The 6,235-nt window shown below is 44.3% G+C and overlaps 1 pseudogene; it reads right to left on the reverse strand.

The window, feature by feature from the left end:
* Nucleotides 1-5,345: 5,345 nt before the first annotated feature.
* LOC137157878 (olfactory receptor 4D10-like) lies at nt 5,346-6,227 on the reverse strand (annotated as a pseudogene).
* Nucleotides 6,228-6,235: the final 8 nt, after the last annotated feature.

Here is a 6,235-nt window from a genome sequence, read left to right on the forward strand (position 1 = left end):
ATCTTTCAGGGTAAAAAACCCAATGGACTGCAGTATCAGTGCAGTTGTTTTTTGCTTCTGTCTTTGTTTTTGAGTGTTTTTTTTTAAACTAGTTGGCAGGTGAGTTGATCTCTTTCTTTCTTCCAGGAGTTTTTAAGGTGGCAGTGCCTGGGGAGATGGTGAGTGTTCAGTTAGACAGCATTGTCAATATTTTTTTCATATTATGGGAGGTCTAGGTTGGCTATTAGGAAAAACTTCTTCACTAGGAGGGCAGTGAAGGACTAGAATGGGTTACCTGGGGAGGTGGTGGAATCTCCATCCTTCAAGGTGTTAAAGGCCCTGCTTGACAAAGTCCTGGCTGGGATGATTTAGTTGGGCTCAGTCCTGCTTTGAGCAGGGGGTTGGACTAGATACCTCCTTAGGGCCCTTCCAACCCTCATCTTCTGTGATTCTATGATGTACTGGGGGTCATCCCATGTGTCATCTCTTTGATGGGGTTTTCTGAGCGAGCTGAAGGTTTTTTTCCAGAGAGATAAAGGGGTGCAGAAGAGGTGTCTGCATGGCTGAGTTCCTATTAAAATAATTATGTTAATAAAGGGGATATTATTGTGTCATTAATGATGTATTATGGAATTGTAACTGAGCGATGGGCAGTAATCCCTTAGCCAGCCCTCTGTCATCACAGCCCCAGCTGTGAGAGGTAGATTGGAGCTGGCTGGGAACACCTGCACCTGATTGGGGCAAGGGGAACCAGCTGCACCTCATTAACCAGGGGCTATAAACAGTCCCAGGTGAGGGAAAGAGAGGAGGGAGAAGCCAGGGAGTGGAAGGGGAGCAGAAGCTCTACCTGCCTGGCTGCAGAGCCTCCTGAGACAGCTAGCCAAGCTGTATGTGTTCAGAAGGTGGTGGGACTGCACACTGGAAATGAACTGCACTGGACTGCTGAACAAGAGGGTCTCGGAGTCATTCGTGGCCGAAGTGGGGAGGCGGCAGCAGAGAACCCTTACGGGAATCAAGCGTCTTATAGAGACATTTTAACATTATTTTAACCTAAATCTATACATCAATGCTATGTAATTCTTCCTGTGGTGGAAAACTGTTCTTTGTTTGCTGGTTTGTTAAGAGGAAGGTGTGCAGTGTTTCTTAAAGACGATCAGACTGGATAATGAGGATGGATAGGGAACCCATTGAAGTCACTGGGATTTAGCCAATCACTTCAAAGGGACCAGGATTTGGCCAAATGCACACAAAGATCCAAGAGCGGCTAACAGTAGGTTGGAGAAAGCGAGTGCAACTGAGATGAACAGGGGAGATCTCAGCTAAACCTGTGCTAATACAAAGTAGCTCCATCAACATTGCTGGTTTAATACTGACCGGTTCTGGCCCAAAGACACTAGCCTAAATTCAATAGTGAAATAAACAGTGTTGTTTGCAGTGTTGTTGCAGCCATGTTGGTCTGAGGTATTAGAGAGGCAAGATGGGTGAGGTGTTATCTTTTATTGGAACAACTCCTTCTGGTGAGAGAGCCCAGCTTTCCGACATATACAGAGCTTTCCTTCAGATCAGAAGAGTCCAGTGTAAGTTTGAAAGCTGGTCTTTCTCACCAACAAAGTGATTCCAATAAAGATATCACCTCACCCACCCTGTGTCTCTAACAAATGCTAAGGTATTTGTATGGCGTCACGTTGCTATATTATTGGTGTAAGTGAAAAATGCCATTGACCTGCCATTCCATACACCAGGGGTTCCCAAACTGAACCCAGAGGTGAACCAAAGCACAGTCCTGAGTGGTCCATCCTGGGTGAAGTCTGGGCCACCAACCTCATACATCCCCCAACCTTCCCCCCAACCTCATACATTGGTGGAGTGCGGGCCACTGATGGCCCCACCCAGGGCCAGAGGAACCCAGAATCCCCGATGAGTGGCAAAAGGCAAAGTAGAGATGCCGGGAAGTAGGCAGAAGGCAAGGAGAAAATGTCAGCCCTGAGGTGGTGGCTGTCAGGGCAGCTGGAGGAGACCAGAGGGTTCACAGCCATGGCCACTCCAAGCCACTGCACCCTGCAATATGTGGCTGTCAGGCCCCTTAAAGTATCACCCCACCCCAGGGACTGGGGCTCGGTGGTGCTGATCCATTTCTGCCTTACCAATGCTGTCATAGGTAACGGTCAGGCCCGACCCAAGTGCCTACCTCTGCCTGTCACTGGCAGCCCCCGAGTCCTTCCCAGCTAAGAGGTGCCCTTGCATCTGAATGGAGTCTTAATTCCCAGGCATACTGCTCCCAGGGTCTGCACCAATCCCACCCCAGCAAGGGGCCCTGTGTGTGGCAGGCAGGGAAGAGCACAGTCTGCCATCAGATGAGTTATGGACTTTCCCCACTGGCGATAAACTCCTAGTAGGATATTTCTGCTTTGGGTTTAGCTGCCTGCTTTGGGATCACACAAGCTTCCCCTTGGAGTTAGAGACTCGGAGCGGCCCAGAACAGGTGGGATGTGCCGGCCTCGGCCCCGAGAGCATGACATTATCTGGCGGCCATTCCTGGAAATGACCCAGCCACTTCTCTCTCTGAACACTACAATGCTGTTTAACAGCAGAGGGAAATGACGGTGCTTCTTTCCATGGGGAAAGTCCAAGATTTCAGAATTTGGTTTTGTACCAAAAAAACAAAATTAAAAAAAACAAAACAAAACAAACAAACAAAAAAAACCCCCAGAAAATAACAAAAAGAAAAAAAAATCAAAAGATCAGATGAGTTTGCAAAATGAAAAGTTTAAAAAAATGAATTGGAAAGCAACAAGGAAAAAGCCAACATTTGGGCGTGAGACATTCACTCAATATTGAACTACTTTTTGACATTTCAAAATACCACTAGTTTTGGCACTTTTCACCTGTTGAAAATCAGATTACATTGAAAGAACAGAAAAAGGCCCATGTATTTGGCTGATTGTTCTGGGGAGGGGGGTGTGTGTGTGTGTGTGCGCACGCGATTGTTATGAGCAGAGGTGTGTGCTCATTAAAAAGACTAGACAAGAAACAGGGAGAGATCAAGAGCAGAAAGAAGAAAGCAAAGCAGCGGTCTGTAAACAAGATGTGACCCTGGGTGAAGCCTACAGAGAGGTTCTAGGCTCACGATTCTGAATGAAGCAAGCTTGGTTCTGTAAACAAAGAATGCTCGCTTTTGTCTTTGGTTCCTCCTGTGTTCAGAGAAGCAGGAATTTGTACATTAATTGTAAATAAACAAGACTGCATCAAAGAAAGTAGCAGATGTTATGGTCATTTTCTGCTCCTGGCTGGAGCAAGTTACAAGGCCCCGAACTCCGGCTAACCACTTGTATCAAAAAGGGCAACATAGCCAAGCTCAAGTTATTGAGATCAACACGGGGGTAAATACGTGAAATCTAATGGCTTGTAATATACAGGAGGTCAGGCTCTGTATGACCAGTTGATCCCTTTTGCCCTTACGCTCTATGACTCTATTTAGCTGCTCTACATACAATATATCTGCTTCTAACAGAATTTAGCACATTGATTCCTGCTCCTTCCCAAAAAAAAGTTTTGACCAATGCAAAAGGGAAACAACCATGGTGTCATAATTACACTTGAGAAGTGAAAGAAGAGTACAGGAGAAAAAGAGCATACCACTCTATATTAATTATATACTTATTGTTATTGTTATTAATACAACTCTGTATTGACTGAAGAAATTAATACCATCAAAGAACACATAGGAAAGATGAATATACCATTGTTTCCTTATTTGTGACTGAATGCTTTATAATCCAGTGTAGAAAGCCCAAGTTTTAGAAGAATGTTAACGTTGATGGACCTACTAATAAGAGGAAAAGACACCTCAAAGAACTTGATTCCCATTGGTTGATGAAGTCTATGCTGGTCATAAACTAAACTCAACAGCATTTCTGTCTATTTCTCGGTTGGTCTGTCTATAGTGTAATAACTTCTCAATAGCACATCTCATTGGTTCCAAAATTTCAAGGAATGTTTTAGGCACCAATGGCCAGAACCCTCTTGATTTTGGGGAAAATCAGAAACCAAAAGAGGAAAAATGTGGGACACTTGGAGCTCCTGCAATCTGATTAGCACAGTCTCGGTTATGACCACCTCTGCAATTGGCAATAAGTCATACAACTGATTTATGTCACTATTCAAGCACTCCATCAGAACAATACTCGATCTCATCTCAGTCAATTATCCCAACACAATTTAACGTCTTGACACCCTGCATTACCCTTAGAGAAAGAAAACAGACACATAAGGTAAGGACTAGGAGGAAATGTGGGGGAAAGGTGGAAATGGGGGATGTACATAGGGGAGAAAATGAAGATCCTGGTATGGGGAGAGGAGGGAAGGAGGCATACACAGAACCACTGCTATGGGAGAAGGATGGAGACCCTGGTATTGGAGACGGCCAGGATGAGGGGCACATGGAACCCCTAGTGGAGGGAAGATGGGGAGGCGCTGTGAGGAGTCCCTAAAATAAAGGGCAATGGGAGGCTGGTAGACAGGGAGCTTTTGTGGGGGGAAGAGGGCTTCAAGCACCCCAGCTGCGTGCAAGGAGCTCGGCTGACAGAAGCTATGAAAGGTGAGATCCTCATGTACAGTGAATGTATTCTGACATCACTAGACGCCAAGAGCACATTTATGGAAAAATGGGGAAAGAATCTAAAAAGAGATATCACTTAGAAGAATGGCAACAAATCTGAAGGAAGGCTAAAAACACATCCATTTGTGTAACTATTCATGGAAATTATTACCATATACTTCTTCTATGTTAATTCACTCCACTTAAACACAGGAAAATATATAAGAAATGGAGTCATAAACACAAGAGAAAATGTGGAGGAATAGCAGCCTGTCTGTATATATGCTGGCAATGCCCTAAGATAATCAGACAAAAATAACACAACTTTTAGAAGAAACAAAATAGATTTTTCAAGATTATTAAAGTTTGACCACCTATAGATCTCATAGCTATAGTACAAAGTTGGTTACAGACTCACAAAAGGGCCGATTCACTTGTTAGTGGCAAGATCTCTGAGAGCTCATGTCTGGAGAAGGACAGAACCATCAACATTAGTAGTATGGAGACATAAAGAACGGGCAATCCTTCCAGTGGAGAAAATGGCAGAGATCCCCAAATCAGGGTTAAGTAGAATGCATAAGGAATTAATACCTTATTTGGAAGCTGAATATAATGAAAACAAACTTCATGCTAAGAGGCTGACCAATACATTTTTCCCTAATGTCACAAATAGGAATTATGAACGAAAAAATGTAATCTGATGGGAAGATGATGTGGGATAATTATTACAAAATGAAAAATAAAAGAGCATTCACGATAAATTCTGTCTTTATAGTTTCTTCCTTGAGAACAGGATTCTGCTCATCAGTCTCCTGATGGCCTTCTTCATCTCAGCGTTTCTCAGCATGTAGATCATTAAGTTCAGCATCGGGGTGATTGCAGTGAAAAAGACGGAAGCCAACTTGTCCAGGGGGAGTTTCCAGAAAGTCCGAGCACAGATGAAGATGGAGGGTATGAATTGTAAACACATGACTGTGAACTGGGTTCCACAGGAGGACAGAGCCTTGCGCTTCCCGTCTGTGATGTGTTTCTTTATCTTCCTTAAGATGACGATGTACAAAACAAGCAGGATGATGAACATGACTATGACGAGACCATCAGCAACTCGACCAAGTAGGTGTAGGTGCAGGCCAGTTTGATGGCTTGCAGAACATCACAGAAGAAATTGTCCAGGACGTTTGGACCACAGAACGGCAACTAGAGGACCAGTCCAATCTAAACAATTGAGTGAGCAAATCCACCCAGCCACACCCTTGCCACCAATCCCATGCACACACGCTGATTCATGATAGTCAAGTATTGTAAGGGTTGATGGATAGCTACATACCGATCAACAGCCAGCAACACAAAAACAGAAATTGAAGAAGAACATTTGGAGGATGCACTCATTAAATGAGATGGTTCTGTGCTGGGAGAGAAGACACAACAGTAATTTGGGAACAGTGACTGATGAGTCACTGACATCTAGGAAAACCAAGTTGGCCAGCAGGAAGTACATCAGGGTATGGAGCCGGTGGTCAGTGATCACAATGGTGATGATGGTGAAGTTTCCCAACCAAATTGTAACATAGACTATGAAGAAGACAATTAAGAGGCATCGCTGCAGTTCAGGACTCTGGGTGAGGCCCAAGAGGACAAATTCTGTCACTGTGGCGATGA

This window comes from Emydura macquarii, unplaced genomic scaffold (assembly GCF_026122565.2).
Source record: "Emydura macquarii macquarii isolate MOO-44397 ecotype Brisbane River unplaced genomic scaffold, CSIRO-AGI_Emac_v2 contig_1622, whole genome shotgun sequence".
Classification (NCBI taxonomy): Eukaryota; Metazoa; Chordata; order Testudines; family Chelidae; genus Emydura; species Emydura macquarii.